This window comes from Prionailurus bengalensis, chromosome A3, assembly GCF_016509475.1.
Source record: "Prionailurus bengalensis isolate Pbe53 chromosome A3, Fcat_Pben_1.1_paternal_pri, whole genome shotgun sequence".
NCBI classification, from domain to species: domain Eukaryota; kingdom Metazoa; phylum Chordata; class Mammalia; order Carnivora; family Felidae; genus Prionailurus; species Prionailurus bengalensis.
The window spans coordinates 106,108,414-106,134,111 of NC_057354.1; the positions used below are offsets into that span (position 1 = coordinate 106,108,414).

Consider the following 25,698-nt stretch of genomic DNA (forward strand, 5'->3'; position numbering starts at 1 on the left):
ACAAAGCTACAGTAATAAAGACAATGTGATATTAGTATGAAGATAGATCAATGGGACAGAATAGAGAATTTACAGTAGACCCATAAGTATGTAGTCAATTGACTTTCAACAAAGATGCAAAGGCAATTCAGTAGAGAAAGACCAATCTTTTCAATAAATGGTGCTGTAGCTATTGCATATCCATAAGCAAAAAAGTGAAAAATCATTCCAAACCTAGCATCACATATAAAAATGAACTCAAAGTAGATCATGGACCTAATATAAAATCTAAATTATAAAACTTCTGGAAAAAATATAGCACAAAATCTTTGTGATCTTGGGTTAGGTAAAAATTGCTCAGCTATATCACCAAAAGCACAATCCATGAGAGAGAGTTAATAAATTGGACTTCATCAAAATTAAGAACTTCTCTTTGAAAGACATTGTTAAGGGAACAAAAGGATTGGGAGAAAATATCTGTGAATTATATATCTGACAAAGGACTTATATACAAATTATATAAAGGGCTCTGAAAACTCAACAGTTAAGAAAATAAAACAAAATGTAATATTAAAAATGAGGAAAAGATTTGAAAGACTCCACCAAAGAAGAAATAGGGATGACAAATACACACATGAAAAGATTCTCATCATCAGTAGTCATTGGAAGTGTAAGCTAATACCATAATGGAGATACTATTAACTAATACCATAATGGAGATACCATTACACATCTATTAGAATGGCCAAAATAGGGGCGCCTGGGTGGCGCAGTCGGTTAAGCGTCCGACTTCAGCCAGGTCACGATCTCGCGGTCCGTGAGTTCGAGCCCCGCGTCGGGCTCTGGGCTGATGATGGCTCAGAGCCTGGAGCCTGTTTCCGATTCTGTGTCTCTCTCTCTCTGCCCCTACCCCGTTCATGCTGTGTCTCTCTCTGTCCAAAAAATAAATAAACGTTGAAAAAAAAAATTTAAAAAAAAATAAAAAAAAAATAAAAAAAAAAAAAGAATGGCCAAAATAAAAAATACTGACCATACCAACTGTTGGAGAGAGGATGTGGAATAACTGGAATTCTTATACATTTCTAGTGGACAAGTAAAATGGTACAACCACATTGAGAAACAGTTTGGCAGCTTATTTTATTTTATTATTTATTTATTTATTTATTTATTTATTTATTTATTTATTTTAGAGAGGGAGTGTATGTGAGCTGGGGAGAGGGGCAGAGGGAGAGGAAGAGAGAGAGAATCTCAAGCAGGCTCCACACTCAGTGTAGAGCCCACTGTGGGGCTTGATCCCATGTCCCTGGGATCATGATGTGAGCCAAAATCAAGAGTGGGACACTGAACCAACTGAGCCACTCAGATGCCCTAGCAGCTTCTTTTAATGTTAAATATATGCTTGCCACACCCACTTCTAGGCATTTACCTAAAGAAGTAAAATCTTGGGGTGCCTGGGTGACTCAGTCGGTTGAGCATCTGACTTCAGCTTAGGTCATGATCTCAGGGTTTGTGGGTTCAAGCCCCATGTCAGGCTCTGTGCTGACAGCTCAGAGCCTGGACCCTGCTTCAGATTCTGTTTCCCTCTCTCTCTGCCCCTCCCCTGCTCGAGCTCTGTCTCTCTCTGTCTCTCAAAAATAAATTTTAAAAATGTTAAACATTTTTTTAAGGAAGTAAAAACTTAAATACTCATACCTGTACATGAAAGCTTACAGCAGTGTCATTCATGATTGTCTAAAGTTGGAAACAACCCAAACGTCCTTCAGTGGTGAATGGTTAGACAATCTGTGGTACATCCATGCAACGGAATATTACTCAGAAATAAAAAGGTCAACTATTGAAACACACAACTACATGGATGAATCTCAGAATAATTATGCCGCATGAAAGAAGTCAGACCCAAAAACAAAACAAAACAAAACACCTCAAAAGGCAGGGTTCCATTTATGTAAAATTCTAGAAAATGCAAACTCTGATATAGTGGCAGAAAAGTAAGTTGTTGCAGGATGGGGGGAGGGATTATCAAGGGGCACAAGTAATTTTGGGGGTGATTGGCTTGCTTGTGGTGACAGCTTCACAGGTATATAACATATATCAAAATTTACCCAATTATACACTTTATGTGCAGATTATTATATGTTATTTAAACCTCAAGAAAGCTGTTTAAAAAAATATAATCCAGGTGACTTATGTACAGCTAAGTTTGAGGACCATTGGAACACATATACAACTATCCTAAGTCTTCAGCCTTTGGCTTAGAGGTTGGGCTACCATTAGCCCGCAGAGAGTTTTCTGTTTTCCAGATTCCAGCCAGTTACAAATCTGAAAACCATAGGATAGCTACAGAATGAGCATACAAATCATCACATAGATTCATTTTAGTAGTTCCAGAGCCTTCAGCTTAAGCTACAAGGAAGTACTAGATAAAAATTACTAATCTGAAATGAAATATAGCAAGATACTCAAGCCTTTAAACTTCCAGGGCTATAAATCACCCATAGCGCAGAGACGATTTTGGAACTGGTAATTTGATGAAATTGCTCCTCCCATCTCTCACAGACTCAGCTACTGAACTACCCTTACTTTATTAGAGGTTGTTATTTGAACCCATTCCATTTTCTGCTTCTCTTTCCTTTGACCCAATCTGCAGGGCTTCCAAGAATAGGTACTTGAATGTACTGAAGAAGTTGCTTTGTTATGCTATGCAAGACTTCCTTAAATGAGTATATTTCCCCTTCCTCTCGATGACTCAAATAGAACAAACTATATAAAGGACCTGAAATTGGCTGAATGAGACTAGTCTATCTGCTGTGCCCAGTTTGCTCAGAGGCAGCAAAATGACCTACTGTAACATATTTTGACCTTCAACGTGCATATGAATCACCTGGGGGCCTGTCAAAATGCAGATTCTGAGTCAGTAAGATTGGGGTTGGACCCAAGATTCTGCATTTCTAACCAGCTTCTCCCTGGGAAGGCCAATGCTGCTAGTTGGGTTGGAAGACAAATGACCTTTCAAAGTCTTTTCATCCCTGGTACACTATGGAGCAATAATGATCCTAATAGGGAAGAGGTCATTCAAGTCAGAAGGAGGAACAAAGTATTAGCATTGCCTTTGATGACGCTCATCCAGTTATGAAACCCCTGCATTAAATGTTTATACATCCAGTAAGAGTAAGAATGCATTTGTTGTGATTAGCTCAGAAGGTTTACAAAATGCTGTTGATTGAATTTTCTTACCTTTTCCTGCAACGGATTACAGTAGATAGAATGAATGGTTTTTGTAGGTTATAGTTAGTTAACCCAAGATAAGCCACTTTATCATTTCTGCATCGAATCACCTCTTGTGTGTGCTCCCCTCCCCCGCTTCTTACAAAGGATACATAATAGGGAGGTATGAAACTTGAACGTTTAGTATACTACACAGCTGATGTTTTTAGTTCTTATGACAAATGGGCTGGTTTCGCTCTTAGATAGTGAGAGGATTATATTGCATGTCCTGAATTTTCCTCTTTTGGAGGCAAAGACAGTTCTGGTAACAGCAGCAGTTGCTTCTAATGATTTAGAGTTATAGCAAAATCCGTTGGAAAGAATTGCAGGACAGTTTTGAGGCATGGTCATGAATCTTCCTAGGGAAGCTGGCTGCAGCCCTTGGGTGGGTCTTTCTCACCCACTACTTACTTTCTTCCCCCTCTGCTTTGTACATCAAATTGCATGATTTTTTTCCAAAGCAAATTCTTGATTTTTGGAAAGGAACAGAGTAGTTTAGTTTTGCCTAAAACTGACACATTTAAACAAACACATCTCAAACATATGCGAACTTGCAATTTAAACAAAGTGTCCTTGATGTGCTTAAAATCAGGCCAGTCTATATTTTCATGAAAATTCTTATTATGGGTAATTTTCCATCTCAGTTTACCTTGCTATTTAAATGAGTTCATCGTGATTTTCAATGAAAAAAAAAAAACTGAGAAAAATGCATCCATAAAAGCTGAGAGTAAATCCATATTCATAGCTCTGTATTCCTTGTCCAGGATTCCTTATTAACTGATTACAAGAGCAATTTTCTGTCTTTCAAGTCCGTTTCTGCAGAAGAATTTGAATCACCACTGGAATGAATGTGGTAACGGGAGTAGTTCTGTCAACAATATGTGACACGAGGGAGGGGAGGAGAGAAGCGGGGCTGTCTGGACGATGGTTTTGGATGGGGTTTGGGATTTTTTGTTGTTGCCAGAAAACTCAAAGTTCAAAGAGAGTAGAAAAGCATATTGATTAGCTCTGGACTGGTCAAAGACTAGATTTATATCTGAGTTTAACTAATGTTTTACACATGGTCTCCTTTGTGTTTAAAAGATGTTGTACCCGGGTTATTTAAAGACTAGGGCCAGCTGAAAGCAATTCCTCTTCTTGTCTTCTCTCCTCCAAATCATGATCATTTAATAGGCAGTTAAATATTAAGTCCCTAGAAACAAAAGAAAGTGGGACCGGCCCAAATGACCTGTGATCGCTGAAGTCTCCATTGGTGCCACAAGATGTCCATGGCATATTTTTCTCCCCAAACCCCCTGTCCCAGAGGCCATGTTCATGGAGATATCTGGTTCAAGCTGACCCACTTCCCTCTGTGCCAATTCATCTTCCTTTTCCCAGTTTATCAAAGAGATTTGAATCTTCTGATGACAAATTTCAGCCCCAATCAGTTAATTTTCATTAAAAAATTATGTTGCTAACATTATTGAGGTTATTATGCTAAGCACTTTGCATACATGAAGTATTTAATTCTCACAATACCCATTCTACAGATGAGAAACCTGAGGCTCAGGCAGGTTACCCAATTTGTTCAAGTCCTCAAGGCCAGAATCCAAAAGACAGAAAACTTAACCCCAGAACATGTGCTCTTAACCACTGTGCTATCCTGCTTCCCTCATCTGCAGATTCCTTCAGGACCCGGGAACTGAAGGAGTTTGGGAAAGGGACAGGGATAAAACCGCTTTAAAACTTCATAGTTGTCCATCCATTCAACAGTAGCCTGTTCCTGCTCAACTCTTCCAGAAGTAGACTTTTTAACTTTTTTAATCTTTATTTATTTTTGAGGGGGGGGGGAGAGAGAGAGAGAGAGAAAGAGAGAGATCATAAGTGGGGGAGGGGCAGAGAGAGAGAGAGAGAGAGAGAGCGCATCCAAAGCAGACTTTGTGCTGTCAGCCCAGAGCCTGACTTGGGGCTTGAGCTCATGAACCTTGAGATCATGACCTGAGCCAAAATCAAGAGTCAGGTGCTTAACTGACTAAGCCACCCAGAGACCCCCAGAAGTATACTTTCAATTAAAGGTCACAGTGTCACTCCACAGCAGACACCTTTCCCTGGTAAGTGACCTCCTAACTAATTCCCTCCACACTGGGTAAGTCTCCTGCAGCTACGTTTCTATTTTATTTTATTTTATTTTATTTTATTTTTTAAAGTTTATTTATTATTGAGAGACAAAGAGACAGAGCACGAGCATGGGAGGGGCAGAGAGAGGGGCATAGAATCTGAAGCAGGCTCTAGGCTCTGAGGTGTCAGCACAGAGTCCGACGTGGGGCTCGAACTCACAAACTGCGAGATCATGACCTGAGCCGAAGTCGAATGCATAACCGACTGAGCCACCCAGGCGCCCCATCTATGTTTCTATTTTAAAACCTGTCCCCCGAGTCAGAGTGATGAGTCCCAAGCTGGGTCAACAAGATTCCTTCCATTGGAAATCTGAAACTGGGAAGGAGGGAGAATTAGTTTCCTATGGGTCTGGAACCACTATATGCAAAGCTAGTGTAACATGCAAACTCAGGAAAGCCATTTTCTTCCACAAATGAGAGAGAGGAGAGAGGAGGGAAGGAGCGGGAGAAGAGGAGAGAAGGAGAGAGGAGAGAGATAGAATATAAAGAACATGAAGCAGACACACAGAGAAGCTGAGACCAGATAGGGAACTTTTTGCCAGCTTTCCAGTACTCAGATCCAATTCTTAATGAAGCATCCCGATTTCCCTAAGAATACTTCCCTTTTACTTAAGCTGGTCCAAGTTGGTTTCTGTCCCTGGTAATCAAAATCCTGATTAATATTTACTCAAACTCCTATAAGATCCAGGGATTCTGACACTTCTGTATCACCCCAGAGTCCAACAAAAGACTGTGCATACAATTAATGTTTCGTTCTCCATTCTTTGCCCCATTGTACTTCAACCCTCTCCACTTATCTTGAATCTTAATTCAATTATCTAATTGTATTGTCTGAATCCAGGCTCTTTTCTCTCTGTTTACCTTACATTCTACCATGTGATCAATCTTCCAAAATTTGTTTTCCCCCATGTATTGCTTTCCAGCTCAAAAATCTCCAGGGGCTCACTAGCCCCTAATTGTGCTTCGTGAAACACCAGAGATGTTCCATGATAAAAACAGTTCTGTGGCTAAAGACTCTTGGGATATCTGATTTCCCTCTCTCGACTTTGACACATACATAAGCATATTAAAGGCTTTGAGAAGCTCTGCTTATAAATCATCTACACCACCACCAAAAAACGAAAACAAAACCAAAAACATAACTCAGCTTGAATTGGTTTGATTTAATGTTTCCTTTCTTGCTGTAATACTGATGGTACAAGGGGAAATATCTACGGACTCTTTTTGGCTGTCTGCTTATGTCCCCCATATATGAATTATCTGATTTGATTGGTCATTTCTCCCTCAGCTGCAGCCAGATGCGCCCATGCTTTGCCCCCTCTGTGCCTCTGGCACAGTGTCCCCTCTGTGTGGAATGCTCCTCGCTCACTCCACCTCCAAGCTTCATCTCGATGGAGTTTTCTCAAATCACCCAATTCCACATTGTGCCCATACTTTCCTCACCTCTGAAGGGCCTTGTGATTTGAACCAGTTAGCATTTAGTCGTACAACTCTTTCGAATTATATATTTATCAACCCAAGAAGCCTACAAGTTTCTCAAAGGCAGAGATGACATCTTTTCTTCTATAATATCCAGCTCAGGACTAGCACAAAAAGAAATATATATATTTGTCCTTACTGAAAAAAAAAAAATATATATATATTTGTCCTTATTGAAAAATATTGCAGTTTATGTGAATGACATCAATGGTTGCAGGTACAGGTGCGTTTATAAAACCATTTAACTCATGGCATTCAGCGTACCACTAAATGGCAATCATTTTTTAAAAAGATTTTATTTTATATATATATATATATATATATATATATATATATATATTTCCAACGTTTATTTATTTTTGGGACAGAGAGAGACAGAGCATGAACGGGGGGAGGGGCAGAGAGAGAGGGAGACACAGAATCGGAAACAGGCTCCAGGCTCCGAGCCATCAGCCCAGAGCCTGACGCGGGGCTCGAACTCACGGACCACGAGATCGTGACCTGGCTGAAGTCGGACGCTTAACCGACTGCACCACCCAGGCGCCCCAAAAAGATTTTATTTTTAAGTAATCTCTACACCCAATGTGGGGCTCAAACCCACAACCGCAAGATCAAGAGTCACATGCTCTACACAGTGAGCCAACCAGGCACCCCTACATGGCAATAATTTTAACACTAATCGTTATTTTAAGGAGAAGACCAGCAAAACTTATTTTTTTGAACAAAAACAATGATTCATCTGATAAAGATGTATTGATATAAATATAAAATAAAACATGTTTTATATAAAAATAAAATAGATATAATATGAAAATACTAGTATATTCCAGTTCCATTCATTGCCTTGCAACAAATTATAACCTTGGAATAAATTTTAGATTGGAACTATAGATGGTTGGATTTGGGTAGTCCTCTGATTTTACAGATGAGGAAACAAAGATTAAGAATTGGGGCTCAATCATGCAGCAAGGCTTGGAGAAGCAGGAACCAGATTGGGGTGGAGGGCGGCTCCTGGTTTGGAGCCCAGGGCTTGTTCCCACTGTTGTGCACTGTCCAGAATGCCAAGTGTAGATTTTGAGAAGGGCAGTTAAGACACGTACTGGGAATAATGACGAAGAGGATAGGTATTTCGGTGTCTGTACCATTAGGGAAAGAGGGAGGCATGAGCCTGCAGAAAAGTATTTAAGGAGAGCTAGGACCAGGAAAACTGTAGGACACCAAGCCAACTCCCTTGCCTAGGACTCTTGTGAAAGGTAGCCTTTTCCAATGTAAAGGTCTGTGTGACATAGGTACTACTTTAGAACTTGAATTTCATCTTTCTGTGAAGGATATGCCTAACATTTGTTAGTGTGTACTCTGTACTTTGCTAGGTACTTTGTTCATGCCTTCTCCTTTGATTCTCACTCCATCCTGTGAGGCAACAATTCTCCATCTAAGAATATTCTAGAAAAATGAAGGAACTTACCCTTGGTTGCTTTCCAGGTAAGGGGTTTGTCCCTAGAACTTTTGCTTTTTTAAATTTTATTTTTAATTTTTTAAAATTTACATCCAAATTAGTTAGCATATAGTGCAACAATGATTTCAGGAGTAGATTCCTTAGTGCCCCTTACCCATTTAGCCCATCCCACCTCCCACAACCCTTCCAGCAACCCTCAGTTTGTTATCCATATTTATGAGTCTCTTCTGTGTTGTCCCTCTCCCTGGTTTTATATTATTTTTGCTTCCCTTCCCTTATGTTCATCTGTTTTATCTCTTAAAGTCCTCATAGGAGTGAAGTCGTATGATTTTTGTCTTTCTCTGACTAATTTCACTTAGCATAATACCCTCTAGTTCCATCCACATAGTTGCAAATGGCAAGATTTCATTCTTTTTGATTGCCGAGTAATACTCCATTGTATGTGTATATATATATATATATATATATATATATATATATATATACCACATCCTCTTTATCCATTCATCCATCGATGGACATTTGGGCTCTTTCCATACTTTGGCTATCGTTGATAGTGCTGCTATAAACATGGGGGTGCATGTGTCCCTTTGAAACAGCACACCTGTATCCCTTGGATAAATACCTAGTAGTGCCATTGCTGGGTCATAGGGTAGTTCTATGTTTAGTTTTTTGAGGAACCTCCATACTGTTTTCCAGAGTGGCTGCACCAGCTTGCATTCCCAAAAAAGAAATATTTTTAAGAATGATGCACTGAATGTTTTAGGCTAACTCCCTGACAGAGTGACTAACATTTTTTTCTCCATCTGCTCAAGAACAGCAAGGATGGTAAGGATGTTCAAAACCTAATGCCAGGCTTTCTCCAAAGAACACAAGGATGGCTGATTCGTTATGAAGAGTTACATCTGCCATAGCAAGGTTCTCTTAGGTATAGGATTTTATTTCATTTTTTTAAATGTTTATTTATTTTTGAGAGGCAGAGAAGAAATGTGAGTGGGGCAAGAGCAGAGAGAGAGATGGAGAGAGAGAATCCCAACCAGGCTCCTTGATGTCAACACAGAGCTCGACCCAGAGTTCGAACTCACAAACCTTGAGATCATGACCTGAGCCGAAATCAAGAGGTGGATGCTCAACCAACTGGGCCACCCAGGCGCTACCTTGGCATAGTATTTTAAAGGGATCCTTATTTGGTTGTAAGGGATGGATGTCAGCATGCTTGAAAACAGGGGTTGTACAAGATAACCCTGTCACAGTTAAGATTCCATGCTCAGAAACAGCCTAAATGCTCTTCCATATAAAACTGGTTAAATCTATAGAGCAGAAAACCATAAATAGCTTTAACAAATCATATTGTCGAAGAATATTTAATGACTTGGGAAGATTTTTATGATATATTGTCAAGTGAGAAAAATTTCCAAAAAAGCATTATTCTATTTTTTTATAATTTGATTAAAAAATAATACTTATACATTGAAACAGCATTGGAAAGGTGAACTAACATGTTATCATCGGTTATATCTGGGTGGTGAGATCACAAGTATTGTTTTTTTAAATCCCTTCCTATATTTTCCTGGTTTTCTACATTGAATATATATTACTTTCGTAATCAGAAAAAAAATCATCCAAAATACAATTCCATGGTTTCTTTCTTTCCCCAGAATTTGCTTTCACATTAAATATTTCAAGCCAGGTCCAGAAGTCCAGAGAATCCTTTCTATTTTGACTTTGTGCCTTAACCCCTTGTTGGGTGTGGTCAGCTTTCTTTTTTTTTTTTTTTAATTTTTTTTCAATGTTTATTTATTTCTGAGACAAAGAGAGAGAGCATGAGTCAGGGAGGGGCAGAGAGAGAGGGAGACACAGAATCAGAAGCAGGCTCCAGGCTCTGACCTGTCAGCACAGAGTCTGATACAGGGCTCGAACCCACAGATCGCGAGATCATGACCTGAGCTGAAGTTGAACGTTTAACTGACTGAGCCACCCAGGTGCCCCTCAGCTTTCTTTTTTGACTTTGCATTGGGCTAATATAGGAATGTCTCAGAATTCACTGATACCTTAGGCACTGTTTGGGGTCAGCATCCAAGATGAATATAAGGAGCAGATACTGTCCCCAGACATATTCTGACTTCTCTTATTCCTTTCTCCCCGTCTCACTCTCTTTTCCCCTAGAAATAAAATGCTGATGGATACGGATGTTTAAACCACCTCCCCGGGGGCTAAAAAGAGACACGGAAGAGAAGCATAGGATCACACATTATCTCCACAAGAGTATAGCTTTATCTACTGCCTAAGATTCCAGTTCAGCTGCTCTGTTTCTGTGCTGATCAGAATAATAACCAGAAAGGGGGAAGACTTGGAAGGAGCCAGAGCAAGTCAGAAATGATTATGTTGGAGATGGAGAAAAGAAAAAGGTCAGGGAGGCAGGGAAAGTGCAAAAGAATCAAGAGCTCTGTGTGTGTGTGTGTGTGTGTGTGTGTGTGTGTGTGTGTGTGTTGGAAGCGTAGAGGGTGGGGGAGGGGTATGAGCCGAGAGTGAAGAGGACAAAACAGGGCAGCTGTGAATGGAAAAAAGAGAGGCTACCTTGTATACTGAGAATATACTTACCTGCTTTGACTTTCTCTAATGAGATTGGGTAAATATTTAAACTGACTTAAATTGCATTTCTCTACAGGAGTGCAGTTTCTTCTCCTGTGTTTTTGTGCTTCCTCTGAACAACACAGGGTTCCTTATTGTACTTGGGTTACACAAACACGAATGTCTTCCCCATGAATGGAAGAATTCTATGGAGAAAATGACACAGGCTTACCCTATTTCAATGCCTATTGGCCACTCTCTTAGCACTAGGTAGCCTCCAACAACACACATATATTCTACATGATGAAAGGTGCAGCCGAGCAAGCCCCTGTTTGGGAAAGGCACTGCATGCCTTTGAGTGCCTCCTGTGCATTGGGTTCTTGTTATTATGTCTGGTCAAGAGCCATCTTCTGGAGCTTCTGCCCAAAGTCTTTTGGAAACTAAGGGATGCTTGGGTGTTGTTTAGGTATGTTTTGAGGCGAAGTCTCAAGGAAATTCTATTTCTCTTTAGGACAGGTAAAGCCTCCTGCCCCTGCCCCTACTCTGGCCTCAAGCCGCTGGGGCAGCAACATGGCTGATGCTCCAGTGTCTGTAATCAAAATGCCTGGAGGATCTCAGAAGACACATTTAACTTAGTTTATCCTGAGTGCACAGACTCCTTGCATAACACTGGCATCTTTTGAGAAAGGATATGTTGGCAGTTAGCCTCGAGGCTGCAATCCCTGAGGGAAAGGAAGGCATGGCCTCCAGAAGGCCTCTGTTAACAGTGGACATGGTGGGGGGCCAGACATGCAGAACTGTTAACCCGTCTGCATCCAATGATTGCAGAATTCTGATGAAATGGGCCCGGACACTGCACGAAACATCTGGTACTGCAATATCCTCTACTGAGAAGGCATTTAGGAGAACAGGAGAAGAGAGAGAAGTTTCTTTTCCAAAGACCTCACTCCTAGGATCCTCTGTTTTTACCTTTATTCCATCTGATGCCTCTCTGTCAAATTGTGTAAATGGCTCCTGTAAGGCTGGGAAAGCAGCTAAAAAGCAACTGTCCATGGATAGTAACTGGCTAAGTCAGTGTCATTGGCCTAGGCCTGTACTTACTCTATACATGCTAAGTAAATAAAGTCACTTTATTACCTACCATGTGGGAGATCTCATATCTCTCTCTCTCTCTCTTTCTCTCCCTCTGTAATGATAAGCATGCAGTTTGGTTGTTCATTTCAACTGGACCTGACTTTGCTCTTAATCATGCATTGATAGTCAGGTTCAATTGCTCTTGCTAGTTCCATTCTCTTTTTTTGCTCTTGGCCTAGCCATTTCTGATGGCCAAGAAAATCAGTTCATCTCTGTTTGGATTCTTTTCATTCATTCATTCATTCATTCATTCAAAAAAATATATATATATATATATAGTCTCCCTATCATACATCAGGCACTGTTCTAAGCATTTGGGATATATTTGTAAACAAAATAGACAAAGATTCCTGTGTGGTGGGGGAGGGAGATATAAATTACACAGTATGTTAGAAGGTAATAAGTGCCATGGGGACAAAAACGCAATGTTGTGTAGGTTAAGTGATCTGGAGTGTTGGGATACAGGGGAATGGGCAAGTTTCAGTATTAAACATGGTAGTTAGGGTACCTCATTGGACAGGTAAGATATAAAGATTGAAGGAATGAGCAAGTTCATCAGGTAGATTTCTGGGGCAAGGGTGTTCAGGTAGAGGGTAGAGCTAGAGCTAGAGCAGAGACCTCAGTGTGGTAACATGAGTTACCCAGTGTGTTGAGACACAGGAAGAGCAAGGAGGCTGGACTCCCAGGATGAGTGAAGGTGAGAGTATCAGGAGAGAAAGATGGAGAGGTAAGGGGTGAGTGGGTTAGGTAGATAATGCAAGACCCTCCTGGCTGTTGTAGAAACTTCGGTTTTTACACTGAGAGAAATGGGGAGTCACTGAAGAGTTACTCTAAAGAAATGGAGGGGGTGGCTACTGAAGGGTTTTGATTAGAGAAGTGCTATGATCTAAGGTATATTTTAAAGGGATCAGTCTGGGATGCCCGAGTGGCTCAGTTGGCTAAGCATTCAACTCTTGACTTTGGCTCAGGTCCTGATCTCACCGTTAGTAGTTCAGGCCCCCGTTATCAGGCTCTGTGCTGAAAGCACAGAGCCTGCTTGGAATTCTTTCTCTCCCTCTCTCTGCCCCTCCCCTGCTTGTGTTCTCATGAGCACTCGCTCTCACTCTCTCTCTCTCAAAAATAAATAAATAAATGTAAAACAAAATTAAAGGGGTCCATCTGGCTTCCATGTTGAAGATAATTGTATAAACAGGGACATTGACAGGAGGCTCCAGTAGTAATCCAGGTGACAGATAATGGTGACTTGGACTAATTTGGTAGCAGGTGGTGAGGTGTAGTTGGATTCGGATATACTTTGAAGATAATTAATTCCTATCACATCTGATGTGTGTGTAATAGGAAGTCAAGAGTGACTCGGTTTTGGGTCTGAGAACCTGTAAGAATAGAGTTACCATCAATTGTGATGGGAAAGGCTGCAGACAGATCACGTTTGGGGAAGCGTCTCATGAGTTCCATTTTGGACATCTTGAGTTTGGAGATATGGAGCAGACAGCTGGAAATGTGGGTCTGGACTTCAGAGGGGAGGTCTCAGCTGGAGATATAAATGTGTGTCATGGGCGTTTTGATAGTATTTAAAACTACATATCTGTATGAGATCAAAAGAGGTGGATAAAGAAGAATAGAAAGCTGAGGTCTGAGCCCTGGGTACTTCCCCATTTAGAGGTCAGGCAAAAGAGGTAGAATCAGAAAAAGAGATTGAGAAGGGAGGAGTAGTAAGGTAGGAAGAAAACCAAGAGAGTGTGATGTCCTGGAAGCCCAGTGAAGAAAGTGCATCAAGGAGGAGAATGTAGCGAACTTTACTGGATGCTATTAATGGATAAAATGAGAACTGAGAATTGGTGACTGGATTTACTAACACGGAAGTCATGGTGACTTTGACAAGAACAATCTCTGTGGAGTGGTGGGGACATGAGCCTGATTTGGGGCTGGTTTAAGACAGGGTTAGAGGAGAGGAGTTTGACAAGTAGATCATTCTTTGAGGAGTTTCATCTAAGGGGAGGCAAACAAATGGGACAGAGGCTGCCAAGGGAAATACGGCCATTAAAAGATGTTGTTTTTTAAGATGGGAGGAACAATAGTATGCTTGTGTGCTGATGGAAATGGTCCAATAGAGAGTGACAATTTGGTTAAGAGAGAAAAAGAAGAGTTGCTGAAGTAATGTCCTTGAGTAAGTGAGATACAATGGTGGGAATCTGCAGAGTTCTCTTCTGGTTACTTGTATTTTTCCAGTGGAAAAAAGAATCTAATTAGCAGCTGAGAGTGGGGATGGGAAGGACATGTTAAGGGTTTGAGAAAAGAAGGTGTAGAACTGTCATCTAGGAGTATAAGTGAGTGAATGGATCAGGGAAATATAAGTATGACCACTGGGCAGCATTAAGGACCCAATGGAGTTCCATCAACATAGATTTAAAGTGAAATCAAGCTGTGTAGCCGTGTATTTTTCTCTAGCCATGTTTAGCTGCAGGTGTGGGGGTGTGGAGTAGTCAGAATTTGATTTCACTAGGTCTACTGTCATGCCAGGTGAGCATGACAAAGAAGCAAAGAATTGAGAGTGTATAGAAGGGGGTGGGGGTATAGTTATAATGACTGACCAGAAATTTACATTAGGTTAGGAGGGGAGTAAAAACATCAAAGGCATGGACCACAGTGAAGGCTGGTGGGCTCAACAGACTTGAGATTCTGGTGGGGTCAAAGGATGGTTGGGATCAGCAAGAAAGACAGGAGGTTGGGGTCAGAGAGTGGGGTGCATGAAATTGAGATTATGGAGGTGTTGCAGTTATGGATAATCATAACTCTGGGTTTAACGGAGGGAAAAATTATTGGAGAGAGGAGTTGAACAAACTGAGTGGCCTGAGTATTGGAAGGGTCATCTGTATCTACAGCAATTGCCAATAGTTAAGTGGTATTGGAGGGGTGCCTGGGTGGCTCAGTCGGTTAAGCGTCCGACTTCAGTTCAGGTCATGATCTCACAGTTTGTGAGGTCAAACCCCACATCGGGCTCTGTGCTGATCGTTCACAGCCTGGGGCCTGCTTCAGATTCTGTGTCTTCTTCTCTCTCTGCCCCTCCCCTGCTCATGCTCTGTCTCTCAAAAATAAATAAACATTAAAAAAAAAAAAGATGCTATTGGAAAGAGTGACAGTGAACCGGGATCTAGAATAATTGAACAATAACCCCTGGGGGGCAAGAGAAGACAGTCGTGATTCATATTGTCTGATGACGTGAAATTCAATGTGAGGTGCAAGGGTTTACAGAGAAGGGAAAGAATACTCCTAAAAGTGACAATGAGGACCAAGTGGGACACCCATCTCACCTCCAGGCCTAGGATGAGGGCTGTGACAGAAAGATCAGGCCTCGCTTGGGAAGGCTGCCAGGCAGCAGGGAGCTCAGGGGAGACCCAGGTGTCCTGTAGGGAAAGAAGCAATGAGAATGATTAGAGAATAGGTTGAGCACAAGGGAGATTTTGCTAGCCATTGATCATAAAATCTAGAGGCCACAGAGAAGAGTTTTGGGTGTTAGGGAGGGTGAGAGAAGGCCACAGAATTGGGGAAAGACAGGGCCTGGTGGGAACCAGAGGTCTGGAAGCAAGAGGGGGAAGGGGACTTGGGAGCCGGGGACATTTAAGAACTGACATAAACAGGGACAAGGAAACAGTGAGGTTAGTCCCATTGGATACAAAGTAGATGACGGTAGCAAGACTGAGTGTTGGGGTTCAGGAGGGATTTCTGGGGCTCCTGATGATGGGGGAAGGTTAGGGAAGCTCTCTGAACAGAGTGTGCCCCTGTCCCAGCCTGGCAAGTTCTCCACCCCCACTCTGTAATTTTTCACCTTTTCCAAATGCTGCACCCAGCAGTTACGACAATTCTGACGGCCATGTTGTCCACTGGTTTTGAAAGAAGTCAGATTTTCCTGTCTCTGGTTACTGAACTTCCTGTTTCTCTAAAAGCCCTAAAAGCACTTCATCACATCCACCCCTCTCCCTGTCCAAGAGTACATGGCCAGGGCTCTGCTGACACCTGTCACATGGGCTATTGCCAGAAAAAGTATGAGTTCAAACAGTCATAGACATGCAACCCTCCCAGATGGGCATTTGGGGAAGGACGAGGCAGCCCCGAGGTCTATCAGTCCACCTAAAGGCTATGTCATCCATTCCCACATCTCCATACAAAACCTCTTTCCCTCTCTGTCTGCACAATAAACTGCTTTGGCAGGAAGAGCTTCCAAATTCAGGGAAGATGGTTTTCCCTCATGTGGTCCACGTTTCAGAGAACACATCTGCTCACCATCTTGGTGAATGAGATCGTGCTTCAGTCCCTGGCTGCCCAGGCCCCAGTTAATCACTTGGTCCCTGTCTTCATTCAGCTCCTCTTCTGGGCTTAGCTCTATCCTGGTCACAAGCCAGACCCATTCCTTTGGGCTCGCTCACAGCCTGAGTCGGCGGCCCTCTAATCATCTCCAGGGTTTGCTTCTGGATGTTACCCAAGGCACTTACAGAAGGATGATTGGGGAAGGCAGCCCAGGATGCTAAAAAAAGCTTGGTGTTCGCTGAGTTAGAAGAAAGGATGAGCTCCTGAGAAATAGGTGATGTTTCTTTTGCACATCCATGACAGCTGTTTGAACAATTTCTCATCTTGTGGTCTTCTAGGACCCTAGAAATCTTCTCTGCTCTGCTCTGGGAGGGCCTGACACCTTGTCTGGGGAAGCCCCACTTTCTCTCCTACCCTCACCTTAATTTGCCACAATGAAGCTCCCTAATACGTTAAGTATGGTAAAATGTCCATACTGGTATGTGACCAACGAGGTTCAATAGTTACCTCTTTAGTGAATATTTGCATTTTAGTGAAGGAGATGAGGGTCGGCAAATTCAAACCCCAATGGGCCAGGCTGTAGCGGGGAAGACAGGGAAGCCCTGAAGGTGGGAGAAGTCAGAGTCCATGTCAGTGCAGGGAGAGATTTGGGGGAGAAGCTGAAAAAAAATCTAGATATTTCTGTGCAACCTTCCAATTTTAAATGTTTGGTAGTTAACTTAAATAAAAATACTAGGATGGGGCAGCTGGGTGGCTCCATTGGTTGAGTGTCCAACTCTTGGTTTCATGAGTTTGAGCCCAGAGTTGGGCTCTGTGCTGGCAGTTTGGAGCCTGCTTGGGATTCTCTCTCTCTCTCTCTCTCTCTCTCTCTCTCTCTCTGCCCTTCCCCCACTCATGCTGTCTCTGTCTCTCTCAAATAAAAAAAAAAATCTATGAAAGTCAGACAAAATATGTCTTGGGCCAGTGGTCCAAAGTGAGTTACCAGTGACCTATATAAATTTAAACACACATCTGATTCTTTAACGGTTGATTTTTAGTAAAAAGGCCACTTGGGCCTCCATGTGGTCCTGAAATCACACAAGAAGGGCTGGTCCAGGGCTGACCCTGACCTTGGTGACTTATATCCAGTCCATTTAGAATCTTATTTCTATGGACAGTTTGTTCCTCCATTCACTGGGGTCTTGGAGTTGGTCCCCTGAGGCCACTCAGTTTAATGAGGTTGCACTCAGATCTGCTAGGTGCAGGTGAGTGTTGCAGGAATGTCTTCTTTGTTGTTAAAGGCAGTTAAAGACTGCGGTGGAGTTGTTTCCATTGATGGTCAGAAAGGCCATCAGAATTGATTATCCCCCAGCAGAAGTTCAAGTCATGACCAGTGGAGTCAGATCCCTGAGTTCAAACCTCTCTTCTGCCAGCTGGGTACCGGCTTCCTCATCTGTAAAATGCAGAATGAATAGTGACTTCTAAGTAGGATTTCTTGTTGAGAAAGAGCTGGCAAAGCTTCCTTAGCATAGGGATTAAAGAGTATGCTCCCACATTGGAAGAGGAATTGTGACTACATTTTTAGAAGGATTACCTACTGTGTTCTAATGCGGCGATTTATTTACAGTTATTTTTACAGCCGTATTTAAAACCTGATAGTTCAGATCCATTTCACGCATCATCTTCAAACCTGCCTTGCTCTTGCTAACCTCTCTCCAAGCCATCAGGTGTCTGAATTTCCGGGGGACATTTTTGGTGTCTGAGTCCCTGAGCCTTAGGTGTGAGAACTCTAATAACCTCTTCTCCAGTGAAGTCTCTTGCTATCCAACAGACTCTGCTTCAGCGAGCTGCACCCCACCAAGTCCCAGGCCCAGGAGACTGGCTTAGAAAGTCCCACTAAGCTCTTGGGAACCAGCCTGCTCGGAAAAGAATTCCCATTTCCAGTGGGACTTTATCCCCTCTTTGCTTCCTCTTTCCCCTCTTTTAAATCTACTCTGCTTCCAGCCTGTCCCCCCTCACCGCCAACAAAAAGTGCTACCAAAAATTTAGAATCGAGTTGTAAATTGTTAAATCTGATTCAGGTGGTTGCCTTCCAGCCAAAGGCACCATCTGGTCTATCTTGAAAGAGGAGTCAGACTTTCTTGAAGCCTGGTCCCAGCATGGGGTTCTTGTGAGAAGCCTTCCACAAATACCAGAGGAGGGAGGAAGTGTCTAGGATTGGGAATTAGGGAGAGGTATCCTGGGTAGAGGGAAAACCCTTAGGTTGGGCAGTCATGGGGTCTCAGGGGAACCAATCAGGCTTCTGATACACATGCAGTCTGCCCTTCCCACCTCCGGGAGACCCGCCTACAGCGCCCCAGTGGCCCTGAAGTGCCAGGCTTAGAGAGGGGTGCGTGGCAAGGGGCTGCCCAAGAGCTCAGTCTCCCGGCTGGACTAGGATATTTATAGCACCTGTGTTTCTGGGCCCGTCTCTACCTGGATTTATGCGGTCTGTGGCTGTAGCGTTTGTGAGGAATGAGGGGCGCACATCTTGCTGCAAGGGCTGTTCTTGGCCTTGGGACTCTGGCTGGAACGAAAGTTACAAAATCAAAACAAGGGGCCATCTGGGGGAACACCGAGACAGAGTGGCTCTTTCGTGCTGCGTCTGCAAAGCGGTCGGGCTGTCAGGCCTGGTGAAACCCGGGGCTTTCCGACCCACCTAGCGTTATATTTATGGCAGCTGTGGGCGTGGGTGAGGCAGGTGTGGGCGGCCGGGGAAGCGGATCCCACCCTCCCAGTTGCTTGAGGCTGTTCCTCCAAAGGGTTAAAGCCTGAAAGAACGTACTCTCTCTGGGGATCTGCACTTTGAAAGAGGAGCCTGGAGAACACGTGGTGGCCCATCCTCTGTTCCAGAACAGCAAAACTAGAGTCCAAGTCTGAAGACCCATCATCCAGGCCCGCACCTTCAACTTTCCCTAATCAGTATGTGTCTGGCTGCTCTCAGACTATAAGGACATAATTAAAACAAACAAACAAAAAACACAAAAAACAAAAAAACTAAATAGCCGTCCTTTAAGCTTTTCAAGAACCAGAGGGCAAATAATCCATAGGAAGACTGCTTTGGGACCTTCAGGCATTCTGTACATGCACGAGGGAGCAGTCTTGAGCAGGCTGGGCTGGCAGGCAGCCATCCACATGCCTACCTGTAAAGCCAGCCCTGACTGCTCCTTCTGCAAACTAGGCTGGAATTAGAGGCCACAGGCAGGATGAGTAGGAAGATCTAGGAAAGCTAAGGGCAGTAGCGATACCCAGAGAAACAAAAACCTCGTTGACATTTGTCCTGCAAGTTACTTTCCTCACTTAACGTAAAGGCAGCACAAATGAGGAAGCACTATTGTTAGGGTCACCATTTCACAGATGGAAAAACCGAGGCTTAGAAAGGCTAACGGACTTGCCCGAAGGTGACGCAGCAAGTGCCAACTTCAGTTTCAAACTCAGATTCTGGGGACTCCAGAGGGCCGGCGGCGGGCTGGGAGGGGGCGCAGCGGGGAAACACAGAAGGGGAGAGAGCGGCCCCGCGGGGCGGGGAGAGGAGAGGAGAGGAACGGAACCGGGGGCGTCGCGCAGGCCCGGGCTGTTGGAACGGCTGGTTTGGTGGCCCGGGACAGGGGCGGCTGGCCGGGAATCCTGAGCGGGACAGCGGGGCCCGGGCAGCTGCCAGACGCGGCTGGTGACTGGCCCGCGCCGCCCGGCCCCAACCTCCCGGGCGCGCTGCGGTCGGGCAGCGAGCAGGCCACATACCGCGCGGCGCAGAGGAAATGGCTGGAATTCCTCCCGCGGCGCCTCGCTCGGGCCTGGGGCGGGCGGGGCGGGGCGGGGAGGGCGCCCGAGGGAGCGTGCGCAGGCGCTGCGGGGCGCAGGCAGGGGGCGGTTCGGCTCCCAGCCCCCGCACCGGCGGGGGCCCCTCCCCCGGGAGCGTCCCCGGAGCTCGTGAAGGGGCAGGGGCTTGCTCCCCCAGAGACTCCCCGGGCCAGCCCAGCCTCCTGCCTCCTCGACCTGTCGGTGGCTCAGGTTGTCTGGGTAGGCCCTGTGGGGAGTGGTACTGCACCCCTGCTGATCGGCCATCGGGCCCCCAGCCTCTGGGGTGGCGCGCAACACAGCACACAGCTCGCAGACGACGTGTGGGCCCCTGCGGAGGGGGGTGCTGAAGCTCTGCGCAGTGAGACCTCTGCACGTCCCAGCCTACCCTGTTTTTCAGAAAGCCCTGGCCTGATAATCTGCAAATGTTCTAGGCCTGGCCTTCGGCGGCTTGCTGCGGAGGCCTCTCTTTACCACAGGCCTTGGGAGCGAGGCAGGAGTTGGCTTGGAAGGAGAGGCTGATCCCGCAGGAGAATGCAGGAGTCTGGGTGCTCTAGTATGAGGGCTGGGGGAGGAGTGCAGGGTGGTAGAGACAGCCTGAGCGGTGAATTGGCCTGAGTAATGAGGCTGCTTTTCAGAGTGTGGAGGCATGAGGGGATAGAAAACCTTCTTGGGGTCAGCCTAGCCTGGGAAAGCTCCCGTTCCACCCCTGGACAAGGCCACAACATAACTAGGGGGAGGGGAAGATTTGCATGGAGGACCATGGTTTGGGGCCCAGGTTAACCTCTGCTAGGAGGGTAGCCCCTGGGGGCTTGAACAGGGGCTGGTTGACTCAGGATCTGTCCAGTCAAGAATAACATTTGGGGGCGCCTTGGGTGGCTCAGTCTGTTGAGCATCGGACTTCGGCTCAGGTCATGATCTCACCGGGTCGTGATCTCACACGGCTTTGCTCTGACAGTGGGAGCCAGCTTGGATTCTCTCCCTCTCTCTCTTGCCCCGCCCCTATTTGCGCACATGCGTGCTCTCTATTATTCAATGAGTAATAATTAAAAAAAAGAGGGGGCTCAGCATCCAGCTCTTGATTTCAGCTCAGAGCATGATCTCACAGTGAGTTTGAACCCCTCATCAGGCTCTGTGCTGACCGTGTGGAGCCTGCTTGGGATTCTGTCTCCCTCTCTGCCCCTCCCTCGCTTTATGCATGTTCTCTCTTTCTCAAAATAAATAAACTTTAAAAAAGTAGAAGAACTTTTGAAGAGCTTCTGGCCCTTTACTGGAAACTCATTATGGAGGACTTCTGTATTTATAGCCAGCAGACTGTTTCATCACCCTGAGGCTACTCTCTTCCTTTCTCTGGCTGGTGAGTCCCACCTGGGCTTTCAGCTCCCATACTCTCTCCGTGAATACTTCCTTGACCCTCCACTGTATTCTATTCCCCCAGATTGCTTCCACTGCATACATAATTTCATCTCTCACACAGGCTTGTGGATAATTTGTTTATAAATGTATCTCCCCAGTTAGATAACACCTCCACAAGGTCAATGACTGATTGAATCTTAGTATTTTTGTGGACTTCACTGTCTAGTGTGGTGCTTGCCTTATAGTAAAGACACTATTTAAATGTTTGTTGAATGAATGAATGAATGAATGAGAGAAAGAGGAAGGAATTGGGTACGCATAGTACAAACAGAAGCAGAGATCAAAGAAAAGCGGGCCCGATGAGGATTCTGCTAGAAAGCTCTAATCTTTGCTTCCTGCATATGGAGAGAATACTATCTAGGTCCTGTTCTGTCCTCTCTCACCTGCACCCCTCAGGTGTGCCCAGTCCAGAGGGCCTGACACCATTACTTATCCCAAATCTCTCTGACCTTCATACTGTGATCCTAACCTTTATCCTAATGCCCAGTCTCACTCTCTTACCCTGGCTTTAGCCTCTGGGTTTGGCTTTGTCCAGATGTGCCTGTTTCCATCTCCTACCCTTCTCCATCTCCCCATCCAGTACTTCCCATGCTGGCCCTCCTCATTTCTCTGCCCAGGGCCCAGGAGGGTCTGATTCCACATAAAGTGGTACTGTCCGCCTTTTCAAAGGTTTGGAGCACAGAAGGTGGTGCCCTGGCCCAAGGCTGGGAGCAGGGATTGGTGGTGACTTTGCTTGCCTCGGGAGTGGAATGGCTTCACGTGTGGAAGCAGGACAGTGACAGAGTTCCCCAGACTGACCCACATCACTTCTGAGTCCAAGTTACCAGCTTAATTTCTACCCTCTCCAAGGGGCTTCTGAGAAGCCAGACCGAGATCTGGGGAGGGACTCTTTTGCAAGGTCCTGGAAGGAAGTAGGAGCCAGAGGTGGGCCTGTCCTAATGCTCCTGCCCCTCTTCAGGCATGTGTGGTGTGTGGCACTGTAACTGGGGAGGAGAAGGGGATGAGGTATCATTTCCAAGGCCACCCCTGGACACTCACCCATGAGGAGCAGGCCCAGGAAGCCTTGGCAGACCCTTAATATAGACACAGGCAGACAGAAACACAGACAGCTCACAATGACAGTATCAATTCTGGGAATTTTGGAAGTCAAAACCCCTACATTTTTCACAAGAAAAAGGAACAGATTTTGGCATCTTTGCTCCAGAAACAGGAACTGACCAAGACAGTGACCTCTGATAATCACTTCTCATCTCAGTGCTTAGAAGGTTCCCTAAGCCCATCTGTTTTCTCCCCAGAGTTCTGTGGACCAGGAATCCCCGGGTTTTATGGGACAGTACGGGAGGAAGGCAAAGGAAAGGGAGATAGGCATGATGGAGGGAAGAAGGGAAGATATTTATTTATTTGTATTTATATTTATTCATTTTTGAGAGAGAGAGAGAGAGGAAGGGGAGGGGCAGAGAGAGAAGAGCATGGTGAATCCAAACCCAGCTCTGCGCTGACAGCAGCGAGCCTGATGTGGGGCTCGAACTCATGAACCGTGAGATCATAACCTGAACTGAAGTCAGATGTTCATTTGATAGAGCCACCCAGGTGTCCCGAAGGGGAGATATTTTTGAAGTGGTGTGCCTTTGAGGAAGCCAGGAGCCTGATAGAGATGGGGTTGGGGCCGGAAAGCACCTCATAGGTGCTCAGTGTTTTTTCATCTCCTCATGGACAGAGCATCCATATTGTGTGTCCCTTAGAGCTCATGGTTCTTTGGACCTGTATTCTCACAGCACTGAAGTATAGCAAACACCCTTAGCTGTATTACCTCCTCTGCATTGATTGAGGACCTACTACATGTCAAACAAGTTGCTGGGTACTGAGGGACTAAGAGACAGCTTTTTCCATTGCAGAACCTAGAGCTGAGTAGAAGGAGTTGGCATTCAAATAAGAGAGCACTAAGAGAATGAAGCTGACAATAACCATTGCCAAGAGAGAAGGGAGAGGCCGCATCAGGTTGGGGTGGAGTACGAAAAACCTTAAGAAGAAGTTGGCATTTGAGAGCATTTGAGTGGCCTTGAAAGGAAAACGGGCATTAGCCATGCAGAGGTGGGGAAGGAGTTCCTTCCAGGGCAGGAAGGAAGTGCATCAGCAAAGGCACAGGGGAGGTCAGGTGCTAGTGCATCCGAGGCACTGAGAGCATAGGGCAAAAGTGGGTACAGAGGAGTATTAGAAGAAATGGCTGGAGTAGGAGGTGGGGTCCACTTTGTAGAGGGTCCTGAATGCCAGACTGAGGTCCATGAGATTTCTCAGAGGACCATGAGGAGGACTTGACCGGCAATGGCGTGCCATCATTCTGCTGGCAGCTCAGAAAGAAGTGAGGTGGTGGGAAGGGCTGGGGAGAGAAGGGGAAGCAGCCAGACCCCGTGCGTGGATAACTCAACCAGACCACTAAAGTGTTTTCTATTCCCAGCTCCTCATCTGTGCAGCTGACCTGAAATTGGTTCCATTGAGTAGATCTTTGCTGGGGACGGGTTTGCGCTATAAAAGTCGGAGCCTCAGTTCTCCTATGAGAGCAAACTGACTATTGAAGGTGGCTTCTCTGTTCCTGTGTGAAAAGGCCAGAGTGGTAATCACTGTGGACAATCAGAGGCTTCCTCCTTGTGGACAGGCCAGTGAGCAGTGCCTGTGCTAACATGGGGAAGGGTGAGATGCTGGGGGTAGCCCAGATCTGGGGGAGAGACAGTCTTCTGAAGCAGCTGGGTTGGAGAAGGGTCTGGAAGGAGGTACTAGGGGCCAGAGGGCACTGGGTGGTGGTCTCTGGGCCAAAAGTTCTCTGAATAGACCCAGCTGGTCCCCCTGCTGGGTCTGGGGCTCTATCCTTCACAGAACACTTCTCACATGGGGTGAGAAGGAACTTTCTCAGCAATAGGCAGAGAGAATTGTATTGGTCGTGTATTTTTAAAAACGTTTTTAATCTATTTTTGAGAGAAAGAGAGAGAGAGAGGCAGAGAGAGGGGGGGACAGAGGGTCCAAGATAAGCTCTACACCAATAGCAGAGAGCCTGATACGGGGCTTGAACTCATGAACCATGAGATCATGACCTGAGCTGACCTTCTCTCCTTTCCCTGGCTCCCCCAACCCACCCCTCACCATCTCCTACTTCTCCCTTGGAGCGTGTTAGCATTTCATCAATTCATTCTATGCATATTTATGATTTCAACCTGCCAGGTTCTGTACTAGACATGGGAACACAATGGTGAACAATGCTAATGATGGAAACAGATAAAGGCCCTAGAAGGGCCTGGAGATCTCTCCATGGCCTGATGAGGTCTGAGATGCTACTTGGCTGGAAGAGGCAGAACTGTCCTTGCCAGTTATGATTTTGTGGCGCCATCTGCTGGTCACATGTAGACACGTAGACAGGGTTAGGTGTAAATCTCCCCCCGAAGAAATAGACTATTAAAATAAAGAGGGTATTGAGGAGGGCACTTTTTAGGATGAGCACTGGGTGTTGTATGGAAACCAATTTGACAATAAATTTCATATATTGAAAAAAAATAAAATAAAATAAAGAACGTAACACAGCTACGTACATACCTAAAACATACACGTGTTCACAAACAAATATACATATAAACAAGACACGTAGTCGCAGGTAGAAATTCAGTATCTAGCACAGGTCTTTGGTTTTGGAGTCCAATAAGTACGGTTGACCCTTCAACACTACGGTGGGGTGGGGGGAGTCAGGGTTAGGGGTTCCTACCTGTGCAGTTGAAAAATCTGCAGATTACCTCTGACTCCCCCAAATCTTACCTTACTAATAGCCTACTGTTGACTGGAAGCTTTACCATTAACATGAATGGTCGATGAACACATATTTTGTATATGTGTATATATTATATTCTTACAATAAAGTAAGCTAGAGAAAGAAAATTTTATTAAGAAAATCAGAGAAGAGGGGCGCCTGGGTGGCGCAGTCGGTTAAGCGTCCGACTTCAGCCAGGTCACGATCTCGCGGTCCGTGAGTTTGAGCCCCGCGTCGGGCTCTGGGCTGATGGCTCAGAGCCTGGAGCCTGTTTCCAATTCTGTGTCTCCCTCTCTCTGCCCCTCCCCCGTTCATACTCTGTTTCTCTCTGT

General features: G+C 44.9%; 1 long non-coding RNA gene across 1 annotated transcript; it reads right to left on the bottom strand.

The window, feature by feature from the left end:
- Nucleotides 1–17,186: 17,186 nt before the first annotated feature.
- LOC122467010 lies at nucleotides 17,187–18,886 on the bottom strand. The gene is made up of 2 exons (XR_006292813.1): nucleotides 18,799–18,886; nucleotides 17,187–17,776 (listed from the first exon to the last, which is right to left on the bottom strand). It is a non-coding gene; the product is annotated as an uncharacterized LOC122467010 (long non-coding RNA).
- Between the last annotated feature and the right edge of the window lie 6,812 nt (nucleotides 18,887–25,698).